Genomic DNA, 16,567 nt, shown 5'->3' with positions numbered 1-16,567 from the left:
CATGTACACTATCTATTGAAAAAATACAGAATGTTGATGAGAGATATCAAATGAAAATGTTGACGAAAGGTATAAAAGAAAAATCAAAATAAACACAGAGATAGTATGTTCATGGATTGGAAAACACACTGTCATCAAGATGCACATTTTCCCCAAGAGGATCTACAGATTTAATGTAATCCCAACCAAAATCCCAGCAGAACTTTTTGTGGATATCAAGAAGCTGATTCTAGGGGAGCCTGGGTGGCTCAGTGGGTTAAAGCCTCTGCTTTCGACTCAGGATATGATCCCAGGGTCCAGGATCAAGCCCCGCATCAGGCTCTCTGCTCAGCAGGGAGCCTGCTTCCTCCTCTCTCTCTCTCTCTGCCTGCCTCTCTGCCTACTTGTGATCTCTGTCTGTCAAATAAATAAATAAAATCTTAAAAAAAAAAAGAAGAAGCTGATTCTAAAGTGTGTATGGAAAGGCAAAGGAACCAGAATATCCAAAACAATATGAAAAAGAAGAACAAAGTGGAAAGACCCACTGTAGCTGATTTTCTTAATAGAAAGTGACAGTGATGAAGATAATGTAATTGTTAAAGGGATTATCAAAGGGAAGAAAACAAAGATTGGTGGACCAAAGTGAAGAATCAGAAATAGACACAAATATAGCCAACCAGTTTTTCATTAAGGTACAAAGGCAATTCAATGGAGAAAAGATGATTTGGACATTTGGGTAACTTGGACCATTTGGACAGCCACATGCAAAAGAAATAAACATCAACTTAAATCTCACGCCTTATGTAAAATGAATTCAAAACGAATCACAGATATAAATGTAAAATGTAAAACCATAAAACTTTTATTAGAAAACACAGGAGAAAATATCTGTGACCTGGGATGGGGGCAACATTTCTTAGAAAAAACACCCAAAGCGCCACTCATAAAAGAAAAAAACGGGTCAATTGAATGTCATCAAACTTAAAGCTTGTCTTTGAGAAAGACACTGGCAGGAAGATCAGTGTGTAAACAACTCTTCAAATTCCACAAGAAGAAAGCAAACAATTCAATTTAGAAATGAGCAGAAGATTCCAAGTCCCTTGGCTGGCAAATCAGCACATGAAGAGACGGTCGACATCATTAGCTAGGAGGGAAATGCAAATCAAAGCAGAGATGAGGTACCACCACAAACCCGTCAGAATGGCCAAATAAAAACAAAAATAAATCAACGCCAACAGCAAAGTGGGAACACCAAAGAGGGTGGAGAACAGCTGGGACTCTCACACCCTGCTGCTGGGAATGGGAAATGAGACAGTCACAGGGAAAGCAGTCGGCGGGTACTGAAAGAGTTAAACACAGAATCACCACGTGACCCAGCAATCTCACTCCTACGCATATATCCTCGAGATGTAAAAACCCTATGTTCGCTCAAAAATGTACACAGGAATGTTTATAGCAGCTCTATTCACAGTGGCCCCAAACTGGAAACCACTGGATATCCATCAGCAGGTGAATAGAGAAACAAGGCACCATATGTCTATACAATGTAATGCTATCCAGCAATAAAGGGAATAAACTCATGATACAAATGACTGGTAGGCAACAGTGCGGACAAATTTTGAAGGCATTATGCTGAGTCAGCCGCAAAAGGTAACATGCTGTACGGTTCCATTTATGCGATATTCTCTAGAAGAGAACACTACGTATGGACAACAGATGGGTAGTTGTCAGAGTTCAGCGCCAGCGGTAGTCTGACCCAGGGGAGTTTTTTGAGATGATGCACACTTGTGTGTCCTGGCTGTAGTGGTGGTTACACAAATCTACGCATGTGTTGAGACCCATAGGCTTATATACCAACCACCACCAAAAGCCAATTTTATTACATATAAATATAAAAAGTAGAGCTCTTTGCTTATTTTGATCCCCAGATAGTCAGTCTGCTTGGGTCAGTAAAGCAGAAACCTGCGTGATTTTTCACTCTGTGGGTTTGTTCTCCTACTGCAGGAAATACCAAAGTGCCACCTCCTGGCCACCACAGGTGCTGTCAGCCCTGCGATCAACACTGACAAGCTAGCCGCTGGGGGGAATGCAGAGTGCCAGGCCGCCTGGGAGGGGGGTGCGGAGGCATGCACCAAAGATGCTGAAGGCACAAGCCTCGTTGTAGGGGATTCCCAATCCAGCTGGACCAGTGGAACAGACAAATAAACAACCGAAGAACATTTTAACAGTCCATACATTTGGAAGCCCTCTTAGTTCCATGTCCGCATTTTACAGATACGGAAATTGAGGCTCCAAGAGATTAGCTAATTTGTGGACCTTGGAACTGGAATTCGGGCTTTTAGACTGAGTCAGAACCACGTTCTTTATCATAAGCTTTTTCAAATATCATGCACAAGTTAACATAAGTTGCATAAATAAATATCACTAAACATCAAGTGAATAAGTTTTCACAGGAGGTAAGTTCTTAGATTGACTTTAAAAGAATGACAGGGTCAGCGCTTAAAGGAGAGAAGGAAAGATAATCAAGGCACTGGAAATCATCTCACAAACCCATGCAGGTCATTGGCTTTCTGAGGCCACCGGTAAGAAGTTATATCAGTCTTCCTGCCACTAGATGTAGCCCATCCAGACGACTTTACATGATTAAATTAAAAATATCTCTTTTATTTCTAAAAGCATTTTAGGTCTGTGATGCTTCACTCTCATTTGGCTATTTTAGATGCAAAATTTAGAACTGAGTTTATATAGCCCTTCACGGGAGAGTCTGATTAAAGCCTAATAAAATGAGAATTTTAACAGGAGTAACTTCGTCAGCACATCCCAGGAGCCTTGGCTGCAGCAGTGCAGGGAAAAGAGATTCGGTGGTGTCTGCTGAAACCATCCAGATGGAGGACCCCTTCCTAGACACTGCCTGGGCCAGAGGACTCTTTTCTCAGTCCCCTTCCCATTGCAGAGTATGGGCTTCTCCTCCTGCCTGTTTCACCCTGTCTGGCGGCCAGATGCTGCTGTGCATAGGAACTCCTCTCTTGTAAGCCCAGACTATGGGTCAGAGCTCTGGAAGAAAAGAGGGACAATAGCACCCAATTTCTTCTGCTACACAAATAATCAAAGATTAAGCTCTGTTGTCACCCAGGTACGATACACAGCTCCCAGAATGTCCCCTTGTGTTCTGGGAAACAGGCTGGTAAGTGGGGAAAAGCCATGGAGAGAGGATGACTTGGGCACTAACCCCAATTCAGCTATGTGATTATTCAATCATGTGAGGCATCTGTCTTCTACAAAAGAAGGATCACACTAGATGTCTTATCTCCCCTATAAGATTATGGTAAAGGATCAAATAGCCGCAAAGATAAACAAACAACACCCCACCCGCCTTCAGGGGGTTTTACCCTCTAACCTAAAAGAAGATAGACGGCAGTACCTGAAAACCTTTACATGAGTTCCATGGAAATGGAAGGCGTCGTAGTGAATTACATCTGTTAGGGCAGGGGTTGCGGCCTCAGCCACAGCACAGAAGGAGGTTTCTCTGAACAAAAGTGAGACTCCTTATCAAGGATTCACTCTGTTAGCTGCCTTCTTATGTCTCATCATCTGTGGGATCTCTGTGCTATGATGTATCTAAACCTTCCTCTTCTTTGGTATTCAAGATTCTTAACAGGGCAGATATAGTCTCTGACCGTAACCGATCTCATTTCTTCCAGATCCTCCTCAGCAAGGAGGACCCAGCAGGGGACGCAGCTATAGATCTGGCAGTTCAGAAGGAGAGGGCTTCGGCTGAGAAAGGAAAGCAGGTGTCCTCCTTTGCAATGGAGTCTGGGCAAGAAAGCAGAGCAAAATAGAAAAAAAAAGATTCCTAACACATAGTTGCATTTTTTTTTAAAGATTTTATTTATTTATTTGACAGACAGAGATCACAAGTAGGCAGAGATGCAGGCAGAGAGAGAGGAGGAAGCAGGCTCCCCACCGAGCAGAGAGCCCAATGCAGGACCCTGGGATCATGACCTGAGCCTAAGGCAGAAGCTTTAACCCACTGAGCCACCCAGGTGCCCAGTTGCACTTTTAAGTACAAAAAGACCAATATTAGAAAAAGAAATAATTCTGAAAGATAAACATGATAAATTAAAAACACAATGGTTCAAAACATCAAGTTGCACATTTTAAATATATATACAATTCTTATCTGTCAATTATGCTTCAATAAACACAGAAAAAAAATAATGCAAGCAGTATATAACAACCAGATACCACAGAAATAAAATAATAATAGAAAAAATTTCCCAATGTTGAAAGATTTCAGTGTTGAAAGATTCCAGTCTTTGGATATAAAAGAGCCACAGATACCAGCCCAACTTAAATAATAAGGAGTCACATGGAAATGTAGCCCAGGGAAAGTTTTGAATCTCTAGAATAAAGGGGATAATATCTTCAAGTATATGGGTACAAAAAATAAATTTTCTACACAGGAAAATAACATTCAAGTCTACATACTTTTAAGAGTTTAAAGAGTTTATTTATTTGTTTGACAGAGAGACACAGCGAGAGAAGGAACACAAGCAGGGGGGAGTCGGAGAGGGAGAAGCAGCCCTCCTGTGGAGCAAGGAGCCCGATGTGGGGCTCGATCCCAGGACCCAGGACCCTGAGCCGAAGGCAGACGCTTAACGACTGAGCCACCTACGCGCCCCAAGTCTACATATACTTAAAAAAAAAAAAAACCTGTCTCCTCTGTCTGAAAATGTAGAAAGGCGTGGAAAGAGAAGAAATATTAATTTTGTCATCATCCACAGGAGAAGAGAAGTAAATCTATTTTATTCTTGGTCTTAAGAGATCAATTTAAACATTTAACAGTAACCAATAAATTATTAGAGTTAAAAAGAACATAAAACTTTCTAATCATTAGTAAAAAAGAAAATAAGTAAATTTGATCAACATAGCAACTAAAAGAAAATAAAAGGAAATATCATGGAAGCATTAAAAATAGCCAGCATCTAAACAATATGATTAATTTAGGGACGCTTGGCTGGCTCAGTCAGAAGAGCATGGGACTTTTGATCTTGGGGTCATGAGTTCGAGCCCCATGTTGGATGTAGATATTACTAAGATATAGTAAAAAAGACTGTGTGGTACTGGCATAAGGACAGACTTATAGATCAAATGGACTAGAACTGAGAATAAACCCTTATATAATAAACAAACAAACAAATACATAACACCACTAAATTTAAGAAGAGAAAATCTTGTCCGTTGCTATAAGAAATGTGAATAGGATACAACTTCTTTATTGGGTAAAGAAGAGTCACAGATTAGGGCAAAACCAAAATATAACTATACACTGTTTATAAAAGATGCACCTAAGAGAAAGACATAGCAAGATTAAAAAAAAACAAAGGAAAGGGCGGCAAAGATACGTCAGAAAGAAAGTGGGATGGAAACAGTTAATGACAGACAAAACTCCTAGGCAAAACCCACTAAACTGTTTTATATGGACAAAAAGTTTTATATGGACAAAAAGTATAATTTAAAAAGTGAAAACCACCTGGGTGGCTCAGGTGGTTAAGTGTCAGACTCTTGGTGTCGGCTCAGATCATGATCTCAGGTTCCTGGGACTGAGCCCCGCATGGGGCTCCACGCTCAGCCGTGAGTCTGTCTGAAATTCTCTCCCTCTCACCCCTTCCTGCATGCTCTTGCTCTCAAATAAATAAATAAATAAATAAAATGTATTATATTTTAAAATAAAGATACAAAATGAAAACCGCCTCTTCATGCACTGAATAATAAAATAGAACCTTATTAAGCAAAACTGTTCTAACACAAGAAGAATGGACTGGATTGTGAACTTAGTGGGTGACCCGGTCTTTGGCCATTCAAGTAAACAATTGTAAGTGGGGGAAGAGAGAGGCTGAATAACCAATAGATTTGACTGCCAATTAAATCAAACATCTATATACATTTAATACGGTCCCTGAGACGTTTACCTATATTTATCAAGTGTTGGGGAACAAAGCAGCACCCCCTCCCCAATCACAAAAAGCAGGATGTGTGTTGGTCATATGCTCTAATCACAGTGCAATAAAGCTGGCAAATGATGAAAAGGTTAATAGCACAACTTCATCAGTCAGGGCTCTTTACGCAGCCCCTGGACTGAAGGACTGTAGTTGCAATTACAGATAATAAGTTAATGAGAAAGAGAACTTGACACATTCAAGGATGCAGCTAAAGCTATAATCAAAAGAAAACACGTGGTCTTAAATACTTTCATTATTAAATAAGGGAGTAAGTTAAAAGACAAAAAGCTAGGGAGGGGCACCTGGGTGGCTCAGTGGGTTGAAGCCTCTGCCTTAGGCTCAGGTCAAGATCCCAGAGTCCTGGGATCCAGCCCCGCATCTGGCTCTCTGCTCAGCAGGGAGCCTGCTTCCTCCTCTCTCTCTCTGCCCGCTTGTGATCTCTGTCAAGTAAATAAGTAAAATCTTAAAAAAAAAAAAAAAAAAAGTGCAAGTCATGTTTAAAAAAAAAAAAGCTAGAGAAAGAATAAAATAAATCAAAATAAAAACTAATTCAGATAAAAGCAGAAGTGGATGTAATGAGAAAATCAACATCTACGATAAATCCAAGAGCTGGTTCTTTGAAGAGACCAATAAAAGAACCCAACCCCTGGCAGAGTCTAATTCAGAAAATACAAGTCAAAACCACAAAAACCTAACATTATGAATGAGAACGGGAGTTAAGAAAAGGCACGCTTACTTTAGAGATTAGAAGAGGCTGACATTTGTAATTTCATATTCATTAATGAGGAAGCTTGTGAAATGCATGATTTTAAGGAAAATACAAATTACTGAAATGGACTCAAAGGAAGACAAAATGATCAAAATTGATTCCTAACGAGGAAAACTTTTTTTTTTTTAATGTTGTCAGAAAAACAGTCTCCAAATGTTCCTGGGCACAGATGAGGTCACAGGCGATCTTTCCAGGCCCAGGTAATCCCCATGCCACTGAAAATGCTTTAGAACGGAGAAAGAAACCTTCCTGATCCATTTAATCCTGGTAGCAAAATTTGAGGAAGATCTCTTACATGTACACGTACTACTCTGATGAGGACAAATAAAAAATCCAAAATAATTAAGAAACTGAACTCAGCAGGCTAATACACCGTGACCAAGGGGGACATCCCACAAGCCCGAGGACAGGTCAGTAGTTAAGAAATATCTCAGTATCATTTGGCTTATCAATAGGTCACCTTTATGTGGTATCTCTGTGTTTGTCCAACTAGAATTATTTCCTTGTAGCTAGGCTTGGCAGCCTTCCCTTTTCCCAGGCAAGTTTTCCCAGACAAGTCAGGTATTTCTGTCCTTTTTATTCCACAATACTCCACGCATTCTCTCTATAGTAGGCTGGTAAGTATTCAAACATATTTACACTTGTATCATCACTATAATATTGGTTTTAATATTTTTCTGATCATCGTAATCTGGCAGCAAAGTGCTGTAGATAAAGGAGAGAACAGACTTCCTCCACTGTATAATAATATTTTGGGACTAAAAACAAGTACCATGACTGAGCACAGAGATTTTTGCCTGGATTGTTTCAATAGAATTTTTAAATGAGAGAGACTATGTTCATAGGTACCTTTTACCTTTTATTATTTTTATAAGTAGCAGCTAAAATAAGAGTTAAGTGGAAATTAAAGCATATAACTCCAGTCCTACCCAAATACTCTACACAACTAGACCCATCAGTCAAATAAGATTTTTAAAATTGAGGTTTAACTAACATAAAAGAAAACTCTCAGACTTTAAAGTGTATTGGTGGATGAATTTTTTGACACCCAAGATACAGAACTTTTCCATCATGCCAGAGAGTTCCCTCTGTTCTTTTTAAGTCAGTTCTATATTTGTAAGTCAAATTGACTTATTTAGCCCTTGAGAGCTAAAAGGATGAGCTCATTACTTTAGACCTAGAAATCCAAGGGCCCGCTGTAGTAAGAACAAACTCGCAAGATACTGAATTTTCTCCTTATCCTTTCTCTGTTTTCATGGGTTGTACCACAGGAATTATGAGGCTTTTACAAAGAAAATAGTCATTATTTAAAGATGACAAACCAGCCAAATGTTATTATGCTCTTTGAGGAAAAATTAAAAAAAAATTTTTTTTAAATTTTATATACTTATTTGACTGACAGAGAGAGAAAGAGAGAGTGAGAGAGGGAGCAGAAGCAGGGGGAGTGGGAGAGAGAGAAGCAGGCTTCCCACTGAGCAGGGAGCCCAGTGCTGGCGGGCTCGATCCCAGGACCCGGGGATCATGACCTGAGTGAGTCCAACACAGACACTTAACAATGAGCCACCCAGATGCCTGAACCGTTTAAATTCCTATGGTAATATAGAGTTATTCAAGATTGCTTGAAAGAGGTGGTTTGGAATTTAAACCAATTTTGGTTGCATTCTTGCATTACGATTTCTTGTGATAGAAATGAACTTCATTTGATTTCTCTTAATAGAAAGACAATCCAGGGCGTGTCTCCCTCTTCCACTCTCCCTGCTTGTGTTCTCTGTCTTTCTCTGTCAAATAAATAAATAAAATCTTAAAAAAGAAAATTAGGTAATCCTTCGCTTCCAACTTCTGGTTTTCAATAGTCAAAAAAACGTCATTTCAAGGCTATGAACCCGTAGTTGCTGGATTAGATTAGTTTGTAGGACAACAACCAATACCAAGTATAAGTCTACAGCTGCAAAACGGTGCCTTGAGATGTATGTAATAGCACAAAAGGTCAGGGGATGGGGTTAACTCCCCCCAAGTCCGCTGTAAGTACATGTCGTTTTGCCTTTTTTTTTTTTTTTTTTTTGTGCCCCATATTGCTCTTTATCTCCCTATTCGCATCTATACGTCTCTGCCTTTCTGTGTGTGGGCACGTGCTTTGTCAGTGACGCTGTGGGGCCTCGAGATGCTAGCTGTGAATCCCAGAATCCCAAGCAATCATTTCAAGAAGCTGAAGGTTTCCGGAATGTGTGAATCATAAGAAAAGGCACTGACATTTTCTGACAAAAAGACTCTAATAATGTAATAGACCATGAGCCCTTGAGCTCTTGTTACTTTAAAAAGAATTAATCTTTTAAAATGATGATTGAGCCCTTGAAAACCATCAAGGACTAACGGGGGAGGAGAACATATGCTTTTTTCATGGTGGTTCGTGTCTGGTTTTCTCCCTTGGGCCTCTCTTCCCCAGACTTCCTCTTCTCAAGTGGGAAGATCTTGTCTCTTGCGTGGTTAGTTCTCTCCGCACACTTCTAAGGGACTTCCTTATCTTGTTTTTGCCCCTCTGACCAAAGATGTGTCCAACACACAAACAGCTCTCATAAAATTGTAGCGGTCACTTAGTTTCTTCACGCATCTGCATGTATTTTGATATATATGCGTGGCCTTCCGGGTTTATTATTTTCTTGTCCTTTGGTTTGATTACAGGATTGTAATATTTACACTCCTCTGCTCTCAGTTAACAAATAGATTTGGCTTCTCAGTGATGGAGAGGACATTCTGTTCATTCTGCTTCCTATTCAGAAACTCAGAAGACAGTCACTCTTTTTGCAGACACCTGGTGACTTTCTCATTTTGACTCTGTTCTCTGGCTCTCTATCCCTGGGTTTCTCGCAACCTCCTTTTTTCTCTCCCTTTCCCTCCTTCTTTCTCCCGTTCCTCTCTCTGTGGCCCAACTAGCTATCAATCAGAAATCCTAACTGTGTGGGCTCGTTGTAATAGCGCAGTTTAGGAAGACGGAGAGTCGACCCCCTTACATCACTTGAGAGCAACCGAGTGCTTGTACTCTGGGCCACCATGTAAGGGGCTGACGGTCCTGGCGTCACTGTCCCCGAGGAGCCCACGCTGCTCAGCGAGGTCAGGTGCTGGTGCTCCGGGCAGCAGTGCTGGCTCGCGGCCCCAGCCCCAGTGCCGCACAAGTGGGTGTCTGAGGGGACCCAGGGTTCCCATCCCCAGTTGCTGAATCACCCCAGCCTCTGCGTCTTGCCAACCACAGCGTATGTATTGGGGAGTGAAGACAGATGGGTCCCACAGCGCCATTTCCAGTTTCCTAACTCATGGATTCTATGGACAGAATAAAGTGGTGGTGGTTTTATTCCACGAAGTCTGGGTACTTTGTTACACAGCAGGAGTCACTGGAATGCAAATGCGGAAGGAGGGGTGAGCTCCGACCCAGCCTTGAACAGCCAGTGCTGGCTTTGGGAAGCAGCGGAAGCCGGGTGGTGGGATAGGGATGGGCCTTAAGGGGGCAGCCCGTGAGTGCCGGAAGGCAAGCAAGGAAAATGGTATTTCAAGCTTGAGGACAGGAGACCCTTGTTAGGAAGCGGCAGAAAATCTGACAACACTGTTGCCTATGGGGAAGGCCAAGGCTGGAAAATGTACCAGACCAATTCAATGATTTAGATAAGGATTTCTAGACAGAATATTGAAAGTGACATCTGGCTGCTCTTTGCTGCCTATGAAAAACCGTGAGAGGAGAGAGTTGATCTTAATAGAGAACGGGTCAGCTTTCGTGCACAAGTTAGAAGAAATAGAAAGAAGCCAGTGCTCGCTGCGTTTCAAAACACAGCTCTTTCTTAGTCCCAGCTTTTCCAGATGGCAAGGGAGTGTCAAATTAAGAAATGGCTTCAGGGCAATGATCAAATCCAGAGTGGGATTATAGAATCTTTGGTCAAAACCTCAGAAAGATCTAAGGCAGTGCTTCATAGAAACTTCCAGACAGACTAAAGGCTCTCTCTGTATCTTCAGGCCATGCCTTACAAAGTTTCTCTGTTCAACAGCAGGGCTCTGACGAGTCCCACCGTGGTGTATAAGGAGCCCAAACTATAGGAGCATTTATCTTGCAGCCATCTGCAGCTGTGGTTTTTGTCTGATACAGTGGATTAAAAATTGATGCATGGTAGGTCCACCAATATTTCAAAGGAATTATATCAGGTTGGACAGAAAAGGACAGAGATGTTATAAAATGTAACAAAGCTTTTGGACCCCCAGCCCTTGATGTGCAGGAAGCAGACTAAGAAGGCGACTCAGAAGCAAACACTGGGTGCTCTATTCCCCGTGTCCCAGAATGGAGAGCGTCTCCTGGGGTTCCTTTCTCTGTACGGCCACCGCATGTTGGGTGTGTGGGGCAGAGAACTTGTGTTTTTAGAGACCCACCGTTTCTAAGCCTGCAGGTTTGGAGCAGCTCTGCTGAGGAACTGCCCCCAGACTCCGAGGATGGCAGCCTGGGCCTCAACCTTGAATGCAGACCATAGCGGGAGGAGACTTCGGGGCATCTTGGGAGGGAGGGAGTGCATTCCGATCGTCAGAGCAGTGTAAACACTTTCTGACCAAGGGGCAGACTGTGGAGGACTTAAAACATATTCACAAATTCTTTGATGTTCCTCACCCTGAGAGATGGGGCCCATGACCCTCCCCTTGACCACAGACTTGCTTTGAACCATGAAGAGGACACTGAAGGGACACGGGCAAGTTTTGAGGTGAGGTATACAAGGGCAGTGGCTTCTGCCTGATTCACTGGCACGCACATGCTCTGAGCCCTGAGCCCCCTTGTAGGAAGCCTGACTACGCTGCCCCTCATGTCGTGAGGAAGCCACGCATCTCAGAAAGGCCTCAGAAGGCTCTCCAGTGAGCAGCCCCGGCCTTCAGGTCTTCCTGGCTCAGGTGCATGAGTGAGCTGTCAGGGACTTCAGCCTCCAGCCCTTCCATCACCCCAGCCTTCTAGGTAGGCTTCCCAGCAGAGGCCCCAGACGAGGCGGAGCAGAGACGAGCTGTTTGCTTTGCTGTTCTCAACTCCCGCCTGACACAGAACCCATGATCATAATAAAAGGGTCATGGTTTTCGGTTTGGGGTAGGTTGTTATACAGCAACAGTGACCTGAAAATAGGGAAATCTTCATTGTGTAAATGCATCATGGAAAGAATGCATATTCACAAATATCACTTTCAATGACTTTTAAGAAATTTTATCATGTTGGAAGAATGGTTAAGAAAATACTGTATTTTAGAAATGTTTTCCAGTTTCATCAAACGTAATAAAATTACTTGTTTGCTTTCTTGAGGATTCAGTGGCCCTGGTGAATATCAATTAGTAAATGTGCTTCAAAATAGATGTGTCTTCAGGGTTACTGGAGTTCATATGACCAGACCATACAGAGATCACAAACCCCACAAATCATCCCAACATGTGCAAACCACATGGCATTCCAATGGTGAAATAAAATCCATCATAGAAAATATGGGGTCACAAGCAGAAACAAAAAATTGTCTTAAAGTCAATATAATCGACTTTACATATAAGCACCTACTTACGAGCCCCATATGACTGATCAATATTATTCAGGTCAATGAAAATAATTGTAATCAACTAGCCAAAAGGCTAAGTTTCCATCATTGACTGACACGCGCTTTCAACCCTTGATTTTTTTTTTTTTTTTTTTTTTGACTGACAGAGAGCACAAGTAGGCAGAGAGGCAGGCAGAGAGAGAGAGATGAGGAAGCAGGCTCCCTGGTGAGCAGGGAGCCTGATGTGTGAGGTTCGATCCCAGGACCCTGGGATCATGACCTGGGCCGAAGGCAGAGGCTTTAACCCACTAAGCCACCCAGGTGCCACTTGATTTTTTTTTTTTAAAGATTTTATTTATTTACTTGACAAAGAGAGACACAGAGAGAGAGGGAACACAAGCGGGGGAAGTGGGAGAGAGAGAAGCAGGCTTCCTGTTGAGCAGAGAGCCCTGGTACAGAGGCTCGAACTCAGGACCTTGGGATCATGACCTGAGCCGAAGGCAGAGGCTTAACCCACTGAGCCACCCAGGCGCCCTCAACCCTGATTTTAACAGCTCAGTGAGAGTGACTCAGTAAAACCCTCCAGTTAAGTCTCAAACACTGATGCCTCTCACCGCACAGAATGAACAACACGGCCACAATGAACTTCAGTTTCTCCTAAATATTCCACGTCTTGAGAGGGACTGAGGGCACCGTCAAGAAGAAAATTCACAACCTAGATAATGTTCATGAATCGGCTTCATAATTAACACAATTAAACACCGATTCCTTTAGAAGCTGTCACCCAGGAGGCTGGGCCACAGCCTCCTCGGTTAATTTAAAGCCTTGAGTCACTTTTCCCTTTTGTTGTGAGAACCTTGTCTGTGGCGTGCAAATTTGGCTATTTCATCTCTAGATTAAATTTGTCAAATTCCTTACTAGAAACATGGCTGGAGCTTTGCGCAGTGGCAGTATCGTAGCCAATGAGGTTTATCCGAGGCGCGATTATTGCTAATTGAAACATGGCTGGAACCTGCCAATTCCTGGGAATCAGCCCAGTGGCTACTTGATCTCTGTCTGCTAAAAATCTCAGGCCTCTCCTGGAATACTTGGCAGTTTGAGCTCCTGGATTTGTACTGCAACTCAGAATTCAGTAGTTTCCTAAGAAATTGAACTTTAAAAAGTCCAAAAATAGGGATTGCAGGAAACAGCTCCAGAAATCCCACTTCAAGAGATTTTTTAATACCAAGCCATTTAGTGGAACAGAACTCAGTCTCCTCTGAGTCTTCCCGCACTTTAATTCTCATACACTGCCGCTATCGATACTTCCACATATCTGGTTCACCTCCTGTGGCTAGGAGGCCAGTGGCCACCAACCTCGGCTGCATATTACAGTCACTGGGGATGGGGTGCCAGGGTGGCTCAGTCTGCGGAGCGTCTAACTTTTGGTTTTGGCTCGGGTCATGATCTCAGCATGGGTTGGATCAAGCCCCAGGTCAGGCTCCGGGCTCCGTGCTTAGGGTGAAGTCTGCTTGAGATTCTTTCCCCATCTCCTTCCCTGCTCCTCTGCTCCCCTCCCCTCTACCATGCCCTCGAACTTGTGGACTCTCTCCAAAATAGACAGATAAATAAACGCTTAAAAAAATCACTGCGGGGGCTCCTGGGTGGCCCACTGGGTTAAGCCTCTGCCTTCAGCTTGGGTCATGATCTCAGGGTCCTTGGATCGAGTCCTGCATCAGGCTCTCTGCTCAGCAGGGAGCCTGCCTCCCTCCCACCCCTGCCTCTCTGCCTCCCTTTCTGCCTACTTGTGATCTGTCTGTCAAGTAAATAAATAAATAATTAAAAAAAAAATCACCATGGATCCTCTGACTTCCTTGTTCTGGGATCAGACTGGACATCTAGGGTTTTCTTAAAGCTCCCCAAGTGATTCTAACCATACACAGCCATTGACTTAGGTAAAACTATTAAATAACCGGGTCCCACACAGTCAAATTATTATTTTAAAAAGCTAATTGTTTCACTAATTGAATCACATTTTGTATTATCCATTTTAAATTCATTTTTTTCTCTCTCTTAAAATATCAACTTAATTAAGTCACTTTCCTTACTGGTATTTTAATTGAATTTTTTTTAACCTTCCAAATTAATGATCCTCTCAATGCAAAAAGATGAATTCGCTCATAATTTCAGGCTTACTTTCCTTATCCTGTGCTTGTCAATATGCTGAATCCATATACACTGGTGTTTCTTTTAGGGATGATGAGTGATTTTCCATTGTATCCTGGTCATGTTGGGAACTGTGTTATCAGATGCTGGATCTAAGTTAAACCTTCTGTTTTCACAGGCTTCTGCTACAAATGGATCAGCCGGGAAGAAGGTACCAGTACTTTACTGCTGGATGGGAGTGGAAGTGCAGGCCCCTGAGATGGGTCTCCCCTGACACCATGCCGGTGGGGAATAGGAAAGGTACCTCTTAGCCTCCAGGAGGGGGTAGAATCCTGGGGTCCTCACTCAGCTCCCCTGATACTGTGGAAAGGGAACTAAACACCTATTTTCCCTTGGGTGGGAGTTGAAGCACAGGCTCCCCTTTGGGCCTCCTATCTCCCTCGTGGGGCTGGGGAGGGATGGCAGGCGAGGACAGAGGTCTCGGCTTTCCACGAGACCTTTGCTGATAGAAGTGGGTTTAGGGGCTGTAATCCCTGACTGCCGATGTTTTTCTGGAGAAGTATTTATTGTCAAAAAAAGGTTTCTGTTTCGCGGGGCTGCTCATTTCCTGGTCCTTTGGAAAGAGACAGCGAGCTCATCTTGTTCAAGCCCATAGTATTTCTGGGCTGACGGTTCCTCCTGGGAACTTGCTGCCATGTGGCTTCTGGAGTCCTGAAGTCCTGAGCTACCCTATCTTCTCTCCACCTTTCGGAGTCTTATGTCTGTTTTATAATAGAGTGTCCAGAGTTTTTAGTTGTATCTAATGAGCAGGACGGGGTGAAATGCATCTATTCCGACTAGTCCGGAATTGCAAGTTCTAACTCTTTATTTCAGATTATACCCGCAAACAGATTAGAGAATGTGGTCTTCTCCACAGCGAGTCAAGGAGTCAGAAGGCACATATCACGTGAGCGGACAACACCGGTCGTGTTTGGGGAAAAGAGGCTGCAAGTCTCCCTCTCGTTAAAATACTGATCATTTCTCAAATGGGAGTGTCGAGCTTAGACCTTTCTCTGGAGCTCTGGATGGGTGTTTCTGCCTGTCTGGGGAAAGCACAGGCAGGGGTCCCCTGGAGGGCCCATCTGTTAGACCTTGCCAGACCCAAACTCCTCACCTTGCCCGAACTAACCTCCTTCTCGGGGTCCTATTTCAATTATGTGCTACCGGTCACAGCACATCCTGAGCCTTTAAAGAGAGGGCAGGGTAGGATGAAAAAAAATTATCTAAATACATGTAGGAAATGAAACTAGGGCCTGGCACAGAGAAAATATATTTTTGAAAAATGTTAACTTTAAGACTATCTCAGGGGGCACCTGGGTGGCTCAGTGGGTTAAAGCCTCTGCCTTCGGCTCAGGTTATGATCCCAGGGTCCTGGGATGGAGCCCCATGTCAGGCTCTCTGCTCTGCAGGGAGCCTGCTTCCTCCCCTCTCTCTCTCTCTGCCTGCCTCTTCTACCTACTTGTGATTTCTCTCTCTCTGTCAAATAAATAAAATCTTAAAAAAAAAAAAAAAAGACTATCTCAGAACTTCTGATGGCTTGTCTTTTTTATATCTGGTGCCACTGAATCCGATGACATTACCCCGAGTCCATGTAAAGGTCTGTATTTCAACAGCCTCTCCTCTGCTTAGTCCATACTTTGAGATGCTGTCAGAATTAGCTTCCTAAATGAACCTCATCGTGCCACTTAAAATCTGTTGGTCCACACTGCCAAAATCAGTCGTTCACACATCCCTTTCAGGAATCTGCAGAAAGCTGGGGCATCTGGCTGGCTCAGTTGTAAAAGAAGGTGACTCCTAATCTTGGGGTTGTGAGTTCGAGCCCCACACTGGGTATAGAGATTACTCAAAAAAGAAAAAAAGAAAAAAGAAAAGAAAAGGGGCGCCTGGGTGGCTCAGTGGGTTAAGCCGCTGCCTTCAGCTCAGGTCATGATCTCAGGGTCCTGGGATCGAGTCCCGCATCGGGCTCTCTGCTCAGCAGGGAGCCTGCTTCCTCCTCTCTCTCTCTCTCTCTCTCTCTCTGCCTGCCTCTCTGCCTACTTGTGATCTCTTTCTGTCAAATAAATAAATAAAATCTTTAAAAAAAAAAAAAAAGAAAAGAA

At 43.1% G+C, this 16,567-nt stretch overlaps 1 protein-coding gene and 1 pseudogene across 2 annotated transcripts in view; one reads left to right on the top strand and one right to left on the bottom strand.

The window, feature by feature from the left end:
* Positions 1-16,567, bottom strand: part of MYO1D (myosin ID) — a 339,488-nt gene that overhangs the window by 97,111 nt on the left and 225,810 nt on the right. The window lies entirely within an intron of this gene.
* Positions 13,218-13,325, top strand: LOC132004659 (U4 spliceosomal RNA; annotated as a pseudogene).

The sequence above is a fragment of the Mustela nigripes genome, chromosome 16, assembly GCF_022355385.1.
Source record: "Mustela nigripes isolate SB6536 chromosome 16, MUSNIG.SB6536, whole genome shotgun sequence".
Classification (NCBI taxonomy): domain Eukaryota; kingdom Metazoa; phylum Chordata; class Mammalia; order Carnivora; family Mustelidae; genus Mustela; species Mustela nigripes.
This window is presented reverse-complemented; position numbering and strand designations above follow the sequence as displayed.